The sequence below is a fragment of the Peromyscus leucopus genome, chromosome 3 (genome assembly GCF_004664715.2).
Source record: "Peromyscus leucopus breed LL Stock chromosome 3, UCI_PerLeu_2.1, whole genome shotgun sequence".
Classification (NCBI taxonomy): Eukaryota; Metazoa; Chordata; class Mammalia; order Rodentia; family Cricetidae; genus Peromyscus; species Peromyscus leucopus.
Genome location: NC_051065.1, coordinates 30,396,969 through 30,414,813, shown reverse-complemented (window position 1 = coordinate 30,414,813; position 17,845 = coordinate 30,396,969). Strand labels below are relative to the sequence as shown.

Below are 17,845 nucleotides of genomic sequence, written 5' to 3'. Positions count from 1 at the left end.
CCAAATTATGGATCTATAATTAAGAGTTCTTCACCTGGTTTTCTTCTGCTTTGCATGGAGGTAGGGATTATGAAGAGATCTGATAATGACTCTGTAAAGCTAGCTTTAAACATTAGACATGCAGTTTTCATCCCTGTTCCTTTTTATTCAGGATGTTTCATACTATCCTACATACCATCTGCTTTCCAAAACATTTCTTTGAATTTCATCAAAGTATGTCATGGGTCCTGGTATGTCGGTCCCCTAGTTTCAAATGACCACATGATTGAAAAAAACTTTCCTATTGTCAACCCAGTTTCATTTCTCAGTCTGAGTCACAAAAGGGAGATTTCCTTTTGTTTTGACAATTTGACCAGAAGTAAAACGTGTCTTTTACATATGCTCCACAACTGGTACTCTCATTGTTACATCTTGAAAGAATTCTGTTGAATGCTCATGAAATTGATTTTTGTCTCCCTGACAGATGCTATTTGTCTGTCTTCCTGAGTCCTTCATGGGTGTAAGCTAGTTTGGAGTTTCTAAGTAGGTGACTCAGTCACAGCTCACACGCTGTCTCCTGAAATCCCCATTTTGTGGCTGTTTTAAACCTCTTTGTCACAGGCCTCCTCTTTCTCTAGGGTCCTGCATCGTGTGTTCCCCCAAACCACACCACACATCCTGGGCCATCATACAGTGTTTGCCAGGTGACTCTCCGCAGCAATGCATTGTTTTACAGAAAGGAACAGATGACAAGTAATTGCTGCCCTCATTGAGATCGTATGTTCTCATTTTCCTCCGTGTCTTTCAATCAGATACAGCCTCAACCAAAGCCTAATCCCACCCCGGCTCCCAGATGGCCCTGTTTTAAATCAGGAATTATTTCACCTGCCTGTGCACAGTCCTCAGAGAGCAACCATTTGTCAAGTTCCATTGAGCAGTCCTTACTAGGGCTTAGAAAGGTAGATTTTCCTTTTCTATAGTTACAGATGGAGCCTTAGAGGGAAGGCTTAGGGAGATTATTCAACTCACCACGAAACACTAGTAGCTGATATATTTATATCTATTGGCTTAGAAATAATCCAGCACAACACATGGGCTCTGGCGCTCTGCTGTGGCAGATGAGCTGCCACGTGACTCATTAGAACTGAGTAACAAGCATTATCTGGCCATCTTATACTGTCGCTGACCACCTTGTGTTTCCAAGCCATAAAACTGAACTTCTATATTTAAATGAGCTCTGTAATTTTAGTTCGCTATTCCACTTTCTGTAGACCAACTTGAAGGCTAAAATGCACACTTCCTAGGCAGATGGCCCTAGCTACCACATTCCTAAACCTAAGCCCATTGATCTTCTTGCCCAGGCTTCGATATCAGCATGATGTTTTCTGTGATAGATAATAACTGACCAGCACACAAACAACTGAGCATCCTTGGCAGCAGACACTCTCTTCTTTCATTGTATTCCACCACAGTGCCCTTGCACGGCCCATACCTGGCAATACAGAACGCCTGTCTCTGATTGGGGATGCCAGCTGCTTTCTGGCATAGGTCTCAAACCTGGTTTGGACTCTGCCTGGTCCATATCTCTGATTTTCATAAGTAGTCTCATCTACCTCAAACTAGCTTTAATGGTTTAATATATCACCCATTCAATATGTTTCACCCCAGGGCACCCCAAAGGGGTGGTATTCTGTTGGAGATATTGTTAGCAACATCAGCAGCCTATTGGGGAAATCACTTGGTATTGAGTCAATAGCTATTATTTAGCTACTATTTTCTACACACACTACTATGTTTCTAATTTTTATGCTGCTATATATGAACTTTAAGTTTATATTTTCTCACATTTTTATTATATATCTGTAATCTCCCTTGATATCACATGGTACCTGGGAAGAGCAGAGATGAATTATAAGCACTTTTTATGTATTTTAAAAATTTCTCACAATCATATAACTGTGTTATCTTTAGGATGAAAAGATATGTAGAAACTAATTATTAACTAATTATTATACTTCACATGTATCATTATTTAGAATTTTTGTGAAGAATAATAGCATTCATTTTTGTGTGTTAAATTTAAAAAGTAAATAGTTGTTTTAATAAAGAAAATATGAAATATACAATTGATTAAGCTATTACTTTTTCTGTGAAAGTAAATTGTGGGTTAATTTTTCAGTCCTTTCTATAAAGATATGTGGATGCTAAATAGCACATAGAATTGTTGTATTAAGTAAAAGTATGGTATTCTTTCCCTCAGAAGATGCAAAGTATATTCACCCTGGTCCCTTACTGGAGCAAGCAGCTTGGCCTTCGCTGGCTTTTGCATGTTGTTTCCAGAGCCCCAGAATGGGCTAAATTTTAGAAGTACATAAACAAGTACCTGTTATGCCAAAATATGCTGTGAGCAAAATGAAATGGAAACATTTTCTAATAGGGTTAAATCCAAAATTCAAAGGTCTTGGGATTGAATAAATGATCAAATATTCCAAATCATGAGGGGGTATTTATAGAATTTTAGCATTTATATGGGAAATCAGCTTTGTGTGTGTGTGTGTGTGTGTGTGTGTGTGTGTGTCTGTGTGTGTCTGTGTGTCTGTGTTTATTTTGGGTTAATTTTTGGTACTTACATCAGTCATAAAATATAACATCTTAGAGTAGATAATAATTGTTATTGAATAATAAGGGAGGTTTAAAGTGATAAATAATAACATTTTACTCTAATTGGCTTTTACATTCATAAAAACTAAAAACATTGTTTATTGCTGAGGGAAGGGTGCCTATATATCCATGAAAGTGAGATCTTTGGGGTCACAGCTTCAAGATACACTGGTGAATTCTGTTGTGTAAATTCTCTTATTAACTGATGCCCAACTCCGAGTGACAGAAGATTTGGTCCTGTTTGTCATCAGTCCTCAGTCATGGAACACAGTAGGGACATCTATATAAAATATGGCATGTCTCATATATCAGTCCTCAGTCATGGAACACAGCAGGTACATCTATATAAAACATGACCTGCCTCAGTGGGAAGAATTTACCTAAAGAACTTTTTTGAGACAAGTGGCATTAGTGACCTTGGTGCCTTTCTTCTAGAAGATGCTGTCACTCTAGTTCCAAGAGGCTTCACCAATGTCTTCTCAGCAGGAAAACACTCTTGATAACTTGGGCAGTCCACTCTGTCATACAGTTATCAGTAATTTTCTCCTCAATTTATCTAACTTATAACTTTTATTTACTTATTTATTTATCATTTACTTATTTATTCATATTACGGTACTCTTTGAGTTTGTTTCTAGTTTCCTTGAGAAGAGCTCAAAGTCATTGTCTCAAGGTTCACAGTCCTGTGATTTTGTATTTTGTCTTTGATTTCTAACCCATAGATCTTCTTCTATACGTTAACAAAATCCTGTGAAAATCAGTCAAATTCAACTGTAATGTGAACACAACCTCTCCTGTCTAACTGGAGCCTGGGCTTAGCAAAACACTGATTTGGAAAAGCTACAGAAGAAGTGTCAGCAACTGAGACACACAGTAATGTGCTGGAGCAGTCTCATAAAGAATTTTGGGTTCCAAGACTGGTTACTTTGTAGACTGTCATTCAAATTTTGCTACTTTTCCTTAGTATTCTGGTGTTAAGAGAGGCAAAGTAAATATAAGCACACAGTGTTACACGCAGAAAACTTTAATGTAGTTAGAGGATATAGAAACAGGGTGGACAGGTGCTAGAGAAAAAGTAAGTTTTACGAGAGGAACAATTTGAGCTCCCCTGAGATCTGGCCAGGTTTGTATGTTGATATGACACTGGGAAGTGCTGATTCATAGATATTGAACACCACCGTGTAACTGAATCTGAGATTTGAATAGCCAGTTTTATGCCTATATAACAGATAATATAATTGGAATATATTAAACCACTCAATGTGGATTTATAAATTAATATAAAATAAACCCTAAGAGATCTAACACTGTGTGTTTGTGTGCAATGTGTCTAAAGCATATAGTTTGCACATATTCAGATATATGTATGTGTGTGTGTGTGTGTGTGTGTGTGTGTGTGTGTGTAAAGGAGGGTGTATATACTCATGTGAGTGCACATGTAAAGACCAGAGTCAATGCAGGTATCTTTCTCAATTGTTTTCCACCTTATTACTTTTTCATTCTTTGAAAATGTTTACACTCATTCCCCTACATACAACACCTTCCAGTAATAACTTCATGTCACCTATGATTTGTTTTTATAACCCTTGAGTATAGTGAATACCTCTCAAATGCAGATGTGTGTGTGGGTCATCCTCCGAGGGGCGGCAACCCCCCAAAAGAAAAGTAGGGTTTTGGAGGTAGTTTTTCTCCAAATCTGGTGCTTCCTGATTGTCTACGGTAGCTGGCCAGCTCTGGAGCCTCCTGTCTCTGCTCCTCAGCACTAGGATTTCAGATGTGTGTTCTCTCATACTTGCACAGCCTGCAGTTGCACCGGAGAAAGAACTCAACGTTCTGTTGAGTTAAGATACTAGTAGATACCTTGACTGACTTATGCACGAATCAAACACACCTACTCTCAAGTTTTGTTCTGCTCATATTTTCAATGTTCTTGGTAAATTAATGTGAGGTTTACAAGTTAAAAATGTTTCCTTTTGAGACGTTCTTGCCCAGTGTCGCCGAGGTTTCCTGCTTCAACAGTGCTTGAAGGAACCGGCGCTCAACCCTCCCCCACCCCCACCCCAACAGGGTGCTCCGAGCCAGAAGCCCTTACAGTCTTGTCGCTCCGCCGCTCTAGCGCCACCGCGCCTCGCCCCGCCGCTGCCATGACCACGGCGAACTACCACCAGGACTCGGAGGCTGCCATCAACCGCCAGATCAACCTGGAACTGTATGTATGTCTATCTGTCTATGTCTTGCTCCTTCCACCGGGATGATGTAGCTCTGAGGAACTTCGCTAAATACTATCTCCACCAATCTCATGAGGAGAGGGAGCATGCTGAGAGACTGAAGAAGCTACAGAATCAGCGAGGTGGCCGAATCTTCCTGCAGGATATCAAGAAACCAGACCGTGATGACTGGGAGAACCGGCTGAATGCGATGGGGTGTGCACTGCACTTGGAGAAGAGTGTGAATCAGTCACTACTGGAACTGCACAAACTGGCTACTGACAAAAAATGACCCCCACTTGTGTGACTTCATTGAGACCCATTACCTGAATGAGCAGGTGAAACCCATCAAAGAACTGGGTGGCCTCGTGACTAACCTCCGCAAGACGGGAGCCCCTGAAGCTGGCCTGGCAGAATTTCTCTTCGACAAGCACACCCTGGGACACGGTGATGAGGGCTAAGCTGTCTTCCTCAAAGCCACAAGTGACTTTCCTGGTCACTGAGGCAATTTCACACCAAGGCCAATTATTAAAACAACAATAGCTTCTCCATAGAACATATGATCTCCCCAGCTATGAGTCTTAAACCAGGATGGTAGCTCATGATACAGAATTCCCTTTTGGGGAGCACATCTAAAATCCAGTCAGACATCAGTGAGTTACTCCATAGCAATCACTGTTGTGCCAGTACACACATCATGCCTTGCACTTTCAGAGTGGTAGCATGCAGGGCTCAGTACTGTGTAAGACCACAGATGTCTTTTGGTTATTTTTTCAATTGGGCTATGATATAATAGCCTTCCATATGACCATTCCATAATCTCTCCTCTGATTTAGCCCTTCCCCTCTACCCTGTAATATCTCCCATAATTCTATGATCCTCCCTACTTAATTATTTTCACCCCCATCAAGTTTGAGAAATACTGTGATACAATAACACTCACAAGGAGAATATTTCAAAAATGTATTTTTTTTTTCTCTTTTTTTTTTTCCGAGACAGGGTTTCTTTGTGTAGCTTTGCGCCTTTCCTGGAGCTCACTTGGTAGCCCAGGCTGGCCTCGAACTCACAGAGATCCGCCTGGTTCTGCCTCCCGAGTGCTGGGATTAAAGGCGTGTGCCACCACCGCCCGGCACAGAAATGTATTTTAATGTTGTTGTTTCAAACAGTTTCAAATTCAAAATGAAGTGTTCAATTTTTTTAAAACAAAAATAACACAAAATATATTTTTCATTCAATCCTTTTTAGAGAAACTGAATTCTTACTACTACTACTACTAATAATAATAATAAAGGAAACAATGACAAAAAACCAAACACATAGTCCTAGGATATTTACTTTTCAGATCGTCTTTAAGAGGAAATAAGAAATGGCTATATACAAACTAACAAATACAAAATGGTGTGGTACACAGAGCCACCCTGGATCACTGTCAAACCTGAGGACTCTAAGTTCAGAAAGGCTTTGTGAAAACTGTTTCTCATGAATTCAAAAGCATCATGGCCACAGCATCCATTATGTTTCTGCATTTATTAAGCCTCCAGATTATATTAATCTGAAATTTGTCACTGTGAAGAAGTCCTTCTGGTAATCATTTTAAGGGAGGAGGGTTTGTTTTGGCTATTTGAGAGGCATCAGTTCATGGCCTGCCCGGAAGTTGCTAGCATGGGAGAGCTGCCCCCACTACTGCCTGTCAGGCTGCGGGGTGGGGGTGGTATCCTCCCCTTGCCCCTTATCAACTGTCACCTGCAACAGACCAGAGAGCTGAGCCTCTCCCTTACCCGCTGCAGCACTCAGGAACGTGGGCCCTGCTCCCATCCCAGACAGCAAGGCAGAGCTGGCTGAGGCTGTGAGCAAAGGAGAGCTGCTCCCACTACTCGTCTGCCATGAGGCAGCATGGATGGAGGAGAGAGGCCCTCCCCGCAGCCTCTACCCTTCAACGCCTGAGACAGGTGGAGGAGCTGGCCATGGGGTCCTAAGAGCTGGAGAGCCGTCCCTGACCCAGGAGAGCGGCCCTTGTACCTCTCAGGCATAACACAATAATAGAGCTGTCCCTGGTGGCCCAGGTGTGAGAGAACAGACCCCGAGGGCATGAAAGCAGAACTGGCCTCACCCCTCACTCATTGCTGCTTGAGGTGAATTAGTCTGGGCGATGTTTCAGAGCTCAGCCTGGTGGTGAGGACACACAAGAACTGGCAGGGAGTGGTCCAACCCTGCAGCAGCCCAGGCCCAGAACCACGATTATGACTTGACCCATCCTGACATCCACCTACGATCTGCTGGAGCACGTGAAGGAACCTGACCCACAGACCCAAAGCTGCAGGATCTCCACAACACAGGGCAACAACAGGATATCCAAGAGGAGTCCCAGTGAGGGCCCAGCATCCATAGTGTAGTAGAAACCAGGGGCCTAGAACCAGACCAATGATTCTTTGCAATGAACACTTGCAAGTAAAGACCCGGGGACAAAGGGGTTTACAGCGTGACTCACTGTGTCACACTGCAGCTTCCATGATGAGAATTTTAACTGTTTTTCTTTTTTTCTTTTCCCTTTCTTTTCTTAAATTTTGTTTTATTTTGTGGAGAGGGGGGTTGCAGGGGCGGAGGGCAGATGAGAAGGAATGGGGAAATGATTGGGATCAAGATGTGTGATGTAAAAGACACTTAGAACAAATAAAAAGAAAGAGGAAATAAAGCATACATAGGAGGGCAAGCCAGCAGTGACTTACTGCCTCCACGTAGGCCTCCACTAATAATATGCTAAACCTTTCACCACGTACCACACCCCTCTAAACTGTGAACCTAAAAGTGAATCTCATAGTTATGAGTCAAGGCCCTCCTGATCAGGTCCTACACAGGACCCACATTAAACACCTGCTACACTGTCTGTCACATTTTGAGGACATTTCAGATACAAAGTATGGCACTATATCCTCCACAAAAATTGTTTTTCTATCAAATGCTGCTGTACTCATAGAATAAAACAAAAAGTAATGACTCAGGTACCTATATTTGGGGGTAAATGATCATCTTAGGAGTGCTCATGTAACTCACAGAAATCAATGGGGTGGATGATAGGACAAACACTGTGTGAAGGGGTTTGGCATTGCCTTATGCTGGTTTTCCAGTCCGTTTATCATTTATAGCTTATCTCCAAGTATCAATCACTATTGCCCATATGGTATAACAGATTGTTCTTTAATCAAATCAATTTGCCTGGGTACCTATTACTCAGACTTTCATGAGTGATGAGTGACTCCACCTTGCCGTCACACATGCCCAGGATAGGTACTTTACAGAGGGACACGCTGTCCCACAGCTGGTGACCTGCCCGAATTGTATAGAGGGGTATTATGGAATACTTTAATTTTAAAAAATTCCTGAATCCATTGTTAAAAGCCACTGTGAAGGAAGTGACAGCAGCCAATAAATTCCAGGGTATGGGAGTTCATTTCTCCACAAACTTCCTAAGTCAGCGCCAACCACACAAACAAAGCTCCTTCAGCTGAAGCTTGCAGCTTGCACTCCTTTTTTCCTTTATCTTGTCTCCAATATCCTCCTCCTGCCGCTCTATAACATTATAGCTTATGTTGTGATAAGAAAGTGTAGATAGCCTTTGATAAACCTGGGATCTTTCTCAGGTATCTGGAGACAACTCTCCATGGTAAGGTATGAGGCCCAGAGCAGTTATCTCCATTCTTGGAATTCTACTTTATTTGAAAAAAACAGGCCTAAAACTTTTAGTGACCCTGTGCTGTGTATTATGCTTCTGGATTCTTGGCCTACAACATGACAAATTTCACATCAGACTCCCAAAGACACTGTCCAGCTGTTCCTTTGTTTTCCCACCCCATTCACAGCTCATCAGTCTGATGGTGAAGCCCTACACTCAGAGATGTTCTTTTTTGGAAATTGTTCTTCAGCTTTGATAAGAGGATAATCTTTTGTGAACAGTGGACCATAAAAAAAAATATCAGAATGAGTTGTAAAGTTAGAGAAAAAATAGTGACAAAGTGATTCTGATAAATATGCTTAATGTTATTGTGTGTTACTATATTAAGCACTGTAAACTATTTAAAATATCTGGAATAAATTCGCACATCCGAGCCAGGATTTCAGTTACAAATTGATAAAGGAAGCGACTCTGGGGGGAGCGAGTGGAAGCTCGTTCTGTCCTTCCTCATCACATTAGCTGTTTCTGCTTCTTCACTCCAGAACAAATATTATTTTCAAGACCGTTATCATCTCATGTTGTGAAACACATCAGCGCAGTGATCGAGGGTCAATGAATCTCTTGGCAGGACAGGCTCGGGGAAGGAGAGGAGCCATTTAATACTCAGTCAATTATTTCGGTCATTGCTTTGAGAAACGAACAACAACAAAGGATTTCCCCCTTTAAAAGCATCCCTCACATAAGAAGTGAAGGGGCAGGATTGCTCTTCTGTTTCATAATTGAGTCTCCTTACCATTAGGAAGGTGCCTTCTGTTGTTACCCCTTTGTTATAGAAAATAGTGAGAGAAGTGAACAGTGAAACCTCCAAGTGATGAAATGTCCAGTAAAGGCCTCTTGATGTCTAAGGTCTGATGAGTTCCAGAAGTCAGGAGGGACTGCAGGAGGCCGTGCAATGGGCTGCAGGTGAAAGAGATGCAACACCAAAGCAACCAAGCAAAACAGCCTCAGCGTGATGGGCAGCACTGAAGAGACAGGCGTGAGAGGGACGTAAGGGGCTCTGGGAGGAAGATGACGCCACTGGAGTTCATGGGGGGGAAAGCCTCTCCATAGAGGGCTGCACTGTAAGACTGGATACCAGATCCCAGAGACATGCGGGGACTCTGACACCAGGAAAGGCATTCCGTGTGCAATGTGTTAAATAAGGAATAACCATTGCATTTCTCATGACTATGGCCTGATTGCCATTTAAGTGCATTTTTGGAACACTAAAAAATGTCACTGAATACTTATATATTTTATTATGTTTTGTTTATCCAGTTCTCTGGAAAGGCTGGCAGCTACAGTAAAAGCCATCTATCACCAAAACAAACAGAGAATGCTGAAAATGGAACAAAATTTACACAGTTAAATCAAAGGGGGAATATATACATTTGCTTTTCAGTCTTGTGTCTGAATTTCTCGGTACAGAATGTCTCTATAGTTTGAGTAGTCACACTCTGAATATATCAATTACATCAGAATTGGCTCATTATTGTAACAAAAATTATTATGCTCATATGTTTTTACTGACTGCTTCATTCATTTATTGGTTGAATTGTATGATAACATCCTGTGATGTTGTAGTCTACATTCATTCTCTATTTTTCCTATGATTTGCTTCACATAAATTTTAGAGTTTTGGAATATGTCATTGTATTGATATGGTGTTGAAACTGGTGCTTCCTTCCGATGGATGGATTGTTGCAGGATGGTGAAGGGTACAAGCTCGTAGGCAGCAGAGCTGCTCGGTGCACATCAAGTCTCCAATCAATGCCTCTTGTCTGTGTTTTGTGTTGTTGCTGAACTCCCCATGCCTTATGATGGGCAGAACAAGTATTTTTAAAGCATGCTTTTATTTTATAGTAACCATCCCTTCCCTCTTCCATAAGATGTATTACATTACCAGATGAATCAAAACCTAAATCTATTCTCTTTATTCTCTCTCTCTCTCTCTCTCTCTCTCTCTCTCTCTCTCTCTCTCTCTCTCTCTCTCTCTCTCTCTCTCTCTCCCCGTCTGTCCATCTCTCATCTCTGTCTCAGTCTGTGTGTGTGTCTGTTTCTCTGTCTTCTCTTTTATCTTTCTCTCTCTCTCCTAGACAGAGAGAACCAGCCTGTCCAGGCAGGCTAAGAATAAACAAACAACTCAGGATCATCTGAATCATCAAAGTTTAAATCTCCTAAACTCAAGTTTTAGAACTGAAATGTACTTTATCATGAACATTTTGAAAGTCAGCCATCCATGTGTGGCATGTGTATCCTTGAATTAACCACAGTTTTCAGTGAATTAAACCATGGTATTCTCTAGACATCACAAATAAACATGGGTTATTGTGTTTCTATGTCATGCCCCTTGCAAACATTGCTGTTTTCTTCCTTGTAACATCAAATGTCTTTTCATTTTCAATTTGTCTCTTCAAACCAGTGCCCCATAGGAGGTGCTGTCCAGAGCTGGAAGGTCTCTCTCCGTGCCTGCCAAGTCTGATTTAGATGCTGCCCAAGGCTTGTAGAGCCTCTGTGGGAGAGTGAACCTGGGAGGAACAGTTAGAGTAAGCGGCTCATGGCCGTAGCACCAGAAAAGATGGGAAACGGATACCGACAGAAGAAAGTCACTAACCCAAAAATAAAAACAAACATTGGAAAAGTGTGTCAGTTTCCTGAATAGCAAATGAATTGGGGGAAGCTATCTAAAATCTATAGGTTAATTGAAAAGTAATGTTTCTCTTTGAGTCTGATACGGCCTTGAGTTAATGAACCACAGCATCCTTGATATGGCATTTTGAACAGAAGGGCCCATTTTAAACAAAACTTAAACAAATAAAGACTCCCCATACTGCCTCAAGCAAAACTAAATTGCTATTAGGTTTTCCACAGCAGGAGGCAAACATTCTTGAAATAATTGGACATGATATAGTATTATTTTTGCTTTTTTTTTTTAAAATCTTACATAAAACATATTTCCTCTAAATTGGTTCTGTAGTTTGAAGAAAGCTCAAGAACAGATTTGTGGCATGGAACATAGCAACAGTGTATTAAAATGCTAAATATTACTATAATATCCTGTTGATGCATCGGCAGGAAATTACACTGGATTTACATCTTGACAAAGCAAGAATTTACTTTTTGAATAACAATGTTCCTGAATATTCAGTAGGAAATGTGCGTGTGAAAGTAGGCAATACACAAATATTAAAAATATCATATACTCCTAAATTAGAACACAATTTCTGTGAAAGTTTTAAGTGGAAAAAAAGATAGGGAGGCAGATTGGGGCCAGAGTAGGCACTCAAAGTGTTTGTTAATAGCTATAAGTAAATGGACATAATGATTATGTTCTCAAACAATAAGGTCTTTAAAATGTATTTCATACAGCTTCTCTTCCTACAGAGTGAAACTCAGATCCTTAGAATGATTAGACCATGTTTCAGCACCATTATATTAAAAGTTATTTCAATTTGTGATTAGTGTTCACTAATACAAACCAATTTTGTATTTGGGAAAAATCTTATGGAAAGTTTAATTCAATTAAAAATTAATACGTGATATTTTAAAAATTCATATTTTCCTTACTTTCACATGTATATTTCCTAATGAATATTCAGGAACATTGTTATTTAAAAAAGAGGTGTTAAAAGCAGTCTGAATCTTGAGTGATGTGGTTGTCCTTCAGAAAACATGATGATGACTCTGATATGCCAGGACCCCTCAGTGAGTGGTCAAATCTGAAATGTTTGTCCTTATACAAAATGGACACTATTTTAAATAATTTACATACATTCATTCCTGCAATCTGTTTACTGTCTTGAAAATCTTTGGCAAAGGTGAATATGTTATATTGTTTAGGAATACCATCTAGAACAAAGTTCTGTTTATGTGAAACAGGAATGCAATTTTTAAAAATATTTTCAAGAAATAGCTGAATCCATTCATGTACAACTCATGGTTATAAATCTTTGATTATAACACATATTATTTGACTTTACTTTGATCCTGGTGCTTAGGCAATATTACTCGACAGTAAATCTTTTTACAACAAATTATAAATAAAGAAGTTCTAAGAATAAGTTCCCTGTAACCTGTTGTCTGTTCCTGACACTTTCAGGTCAGATGTCACAATGAGCTCATGACCATTCTTGATGCTCTGTGTCACTTGGTTTTCCTGCCACAGTGGCTAAGGCCTCAACAGGAGCAGGTCAAGAGGAGTCAGGCTCATGGCAGGGGAAAAATGGAGGAGTGGGTTCTTGACTTCGTGGTGGACAGGAAACAGAGAGAAAGAGATCAAGGAAGGATCTGTGGCAAGATATAGTCTATAAAGACATAGCTTTGGTGACCTACTTCGTCCAACCATGCTGTGCTTCTTAAAGTATCCAGACATTTCAGTATAGTTCCATCAGCTCGGACCAAGCATTTACTATGTGAGTCTGTGAGGACCATTTCACATTCAAGCCATAAAGTCCTCCTAATGGTTTCCCAACCACTCCACTGCGGTAGCATTAGATGAACACAGTCGCTCCCCAGAAGCCTATGTTCTGTCTGTGGGGAAGAAGGCTGCTGTGAAGGCATCCGTGCACTATTAACCTAAGGAATTAGAAGTAATAAACAAAAGACAAAAACAAAACAAACAAAAGAAAGAAAAAACAAATACCACTGTGGTACCATCAAGACAAAACAATCCGCTCAAAGAAAGAAGTAATGCAAAGCTAGGGAGGAACCATAAAAGGCTGTGGGCAATTCAGTTTATTCCTAGAAAGCTTAGCCATCAAAACGGAAACCAAGGATCACTGCTTGAGAATATTCGAAATGATTTCAAAGGTTCAGGCAAGTAAAAATGGATAGAATTATTAAATAAATCTACAATACAAACAAGGAAATTAAAAGTGTAGAAACACATGCTGCAGGGTGAAGGATTTGAGAAACAAATATAACCGCCACACAACAGCAAACCAGGCTGCTGCTGGTGGTGGTGATAAGGGCTTGGCGTTGAAGACAGGAGACTCCCTGCTCTGATCTTACACTCAGAAATTGCAGGGATACCCCACAGTAACATGTCTGTATGGTATTACTTGAAGCAAATAAGTTTTGTATGTGCCCTTCTACCTTGATATGAATCAGGCCCCAATTCTCTGAAGAGTTAATAGAGGTCCATGGTTCCAGTCTTCAGTGTTACAAGTTATTATGAGAATTCTAGTGCTAATGGCCTTTGAGCCTGGTAATATCTTAATTAGCTACCTAACAATCCCCTCTAAGAGCTGAATCCCTAGAATCCTTCAGGAAATGGGCAAGAAGTCATCAGCCTGACTACTCATAGCCGCAGCGGTGTATGGAAGGGTTTAGGAGCTCTGTCTTGCTGATTTCCAGGCCTTGCAGAACTATCTAAGAGCAGACAGACTGCAATTAGACTAGATAAAATTAAGACAACAGCTAAGTGTGCAAGGTCCAAAACAGAATCACTACCAAGATTAAAACAGGTATAATCAATTTCTACCAAAAAACCTTGAGATCCGATTCTAAGTCTATCTATTAAAAGGGACAGTGGTGCTGCCTGACATGATTTTGATTTAATTTTTCAGGTCATATACATCAGATGAAACAGTATAGCAATTATAATTATATCAGAAATATCCTGACCAGTGCCACCAATGAGCACTTGACAATGAGCACTGTGAGATACTTGACAATTGAGATGGTGACACGTGATTTGCCTTCTGAATGTGCTCAGTTTATGACCACAGACTTTCATTACACCACCATGCTATTATAAAGATGATGGTAATCTCATGTCCTTACAACACTATGTCATTATAAAGATAGAGTAGTCTCTTGTAAACAGACATCTCACCAACAGGGAGTGGTTGGGCTGGAAAAGCTGCAGCCTTCTGCTGGGGAATCCTTTTGAGTGGGGGTACTTTGGGAGTAGGCTAGGCTGCATCCATGAAGAAGTCCTTCAGCTGTAGCTGGCCAGTCGGATGACAGTGTTGGAAGTTCCAGAAGGGCCTTGAGAGCACTGAGCAGCAGGTCGTGCTGCCAGGAGAGTGTGCATGAATTCAGCAATGGTTCTGGGAACTCTAAGGTCGCTGGAGCCAGAGTCACACAGTGGCCAATCTCAAAGTCCTTATGCTGACAGAGATCAGCGCACAGGTAAACTGGTGCCTTGTCATGGGAAGACAGCAGTGCAATCCCAAGCTACTTCCAAAGTTCCACTTTTGTATTGTTCCAGTGTTTTGCTCACAGTTTAGGATTGAGTTGATAACTGGTTCATTAACATATCAGAGCCTACATCAGGACTGTCTCCTGCCAGAGCTGCCTGTGGCTGGCTCCTTTTCATATCTCAAAAGCATTACTTTATTCCAAGTCACTCAGTATGGTTTTCACCTTAGGGAAAATGTTTTCACCTATGTTCCTGACAAATATACATCCAATGTTCAACCTCTATAGCAGCATAAGAGCCAACTCCCCTCCCCACAGCAACTGTGAGGCTATCTGAAGCCCCAGGAATATATGGAATTGTGTTTTTCTTGTTTGGATTTTAGAATTAAGATGATAAACTCCCTGGTAAGTGTCGTTTGTAGCCCTTTGAATACACCTAATGTCTTCTAGTCCTATGGATGGAATAACAATGGAAACTGGATGATCTCACCCATGGAAAACACTTAGGACCAATGATGTTATGATAAAGGTAAATCAGCAAGGTCATCTATAGTTTATCATGACGGACATAGAAGAAAAAAAAGACTGAGGAACACACGACAGAGAGATAGTAAGGTGTATCTTTCTAACTAGGAAGGAGCAAAGTCAAATTTTTTCTTTACTCATTTAAACAGACATTTAAAGTACTGACTTTACCAAGGGTTTTTTGAGGGGGGGGTGTGGGTCCCTCCACTGAGGCTCTTTTCTAAGGCACAGCTCCAGACTGAAGCCAATGCCCAGGACCTTGATTGATGTAGGAAAAGATAAACGGACAGGCAGAGGGACTTTCCCAAAAGGAGTTAATTGTTGGCCCTGAGGGCCTTCCTTCTAAGTTCTATTTTGTACCTGTTCTCTGTTAAAAATGGAGTTTGGTTTATTTTCCCAACAGGTCAGGCTGTTTCTGTAACTCACATTCTTAAACAGCTTTTGAGAATTCACTGAGTCTAGAGACAAACTGTCTTAAATATCAGGCTTTATCAAGTAGAAATATATTTAAATATTCAGTGGACATTCATAAAGCACCTCTAAAGGGCTTAAGCTTAGAGCTGAATGGGAAGGGTAAGGGCCATTGGTAACATTACCCTCAGGTAAGATGAGTCTCCCAGTAAATCTTTTAAACTAGAAGTCTGATTAGCTAGCTCGGTATTTCTGCAGGACTGAGATCTAAGAGGAATAAAGATAGTGTCTGATTCCCAGAGATTCAGTTACAGACAAGCTATCAGGGATAAAACAAGGATACTTTGAAGAAAGCTCAGAAGATGAAACTCAAGAATAATTTTAATGGCCAGCATTGCACTGTGTCTTGGCAGAAGCCAAAAAAAAAAAAAAAAACAAAAAACAAAAAACAAAACAAACAAACAACAACAACAACAACAAAAAACCCTAACAGTGAAGTTTACTGATTAAAGATGGGAGTCCTGCTGGGGTTTAAAGTTGGAAAAAAATTAATGTTTATGGTTTAGAATAACATAAAAACTCTTTCAACTGCCTATAGCTGATATGGTTACAACTGTCATACCTGATATGTTAGTAGCTATTCTTGGAGTTCAATGGAGAGAACTGTGAGCACTGAACACCTATTTGTCAGGAGAGATGGTCATGACCATTACTTAGGGATTTTGTAGGATTTGAATGTCTGTTTTTATCAATGGGAATCTTCACAATGAAAAAAGGGCATACTCCAGTATTAATAGAAAAGTATGGCTAAGAAGTAAATTATTTCATAGCATAATGGCAAAGTGCTGTGTTTGATCATGGGAGTCCCACTGAGGCCCATAAACTGACAAGAGCCAGAGACTAATTGCCTGGGATCTGAGGTGAACAGAGTAGGAGGCCCTCTACTGTGACCTCAAGACTTAACCTGAAGGTTGATGATGATAGAGTTGAAGGACAACTGATATTGGGGGTGGTCCCATTCTGGCCTGTGTCCTGAGACTCCTCCCGTCTTTGAGACAGCAATCTTCTCAGTGCCCTGTTGTGCCACAGTGAAGGGTGTGCATCTTCCGAGGATGCCTAATAGATACACATTTTTCTTTTTAGTCCAGTGACATGTCTCAAAACAGAATGAGTATTTATTTGCCATTCCTCTGGGAGAGAAGCCAGAAGGTGATGCTAAGTCTCTTGGTAAGGCTGAAAGTAGTTCTGCATGTCTTTTTTCTCTCCCTGTGAGCTTTCATTGGGTGCTTTGTGAACAGTTACTACTTTGGCATTTAATTTAAAGTTATGTTTATATTATTTGCTTAACTCTGGGTTATTACAATAAACCACTGCTTAGTTGTTTATAAAAAGATGTTTTAAAAAGCCTACCCCCCTGGGCAGTGGTGGCGCACACCTTTAATCCCAGCACTCAGGAGGCAGAGGCAGGCGGATCTTTGTGAGTTCGAGGCCAGCCTGGTCTACAGAGCGAGATCCAGGAAAGGCGCAAAGCTACACAGAGAAACCCTGTCTCAAAAAAACCAAAAAAAAAAAAAAAAAAAAAAAAAAACCTACTCCTCAGGCCAAATTAACATCTTTCTTTTAAGATTTTGGAATCAAATTTCTTCCAGTTATGAAGGATACATCTGAGATGTGAATCAATAGGTATTAAAGGTGAGTTAACTATATATCTACAAGAGAAAGAAAAAGAAAAGGTGTACACTCAGGGCATCCCCGACTCACTAGGCAGTCCAGGAGTCAGGGGGAGCCTGCTTTACCTTGACTTGCCTTGTCTAACAGAGACCATGTTTTACTTTTGTTTATTTTTGTATTAATTCATAGTAAATGTTGGACATGAATTTCTCTTTTGTAAGGATCTGGAAAGATTTGGAGGAAAGCCAAAATGGAAGAGCCACTGATCTGGATCACAATGGATCAAAGGCTGATGGCCTCAAGACAGGCTCTAAGTTCCCTATAGCAGCCAGTTATTATGTTATCTGAAATAAGTTATTTGCCATTATTTCAGATCTGGCCTCCCCTCTTTGACATAGGATACACAGGCCAATGCAGACACCCAGAAAACATTACATAAGTGTAGTCTCCCCTTTTGAAATGGGCACCTGGGTTGGGTTGGCATAGATACAGCAGGAGCTGTAGGTCAAATGGAGTGACATGACCCAAGCAACTCGAC

At 40.7% G+C, this 17,845-nt stretch overlaps 1 pseudogene; it reads left to right on the top strand.

The window, feature by feature from the left end:
* LOC114687224 overlaps positions 1-5,308 on the top strand; it is a 37,182-nt pseudogene extending 31,874 nt beyond the window's left edge.
* Positions 5,309-17,845: the final 12,537 nt, after the last annotated feature.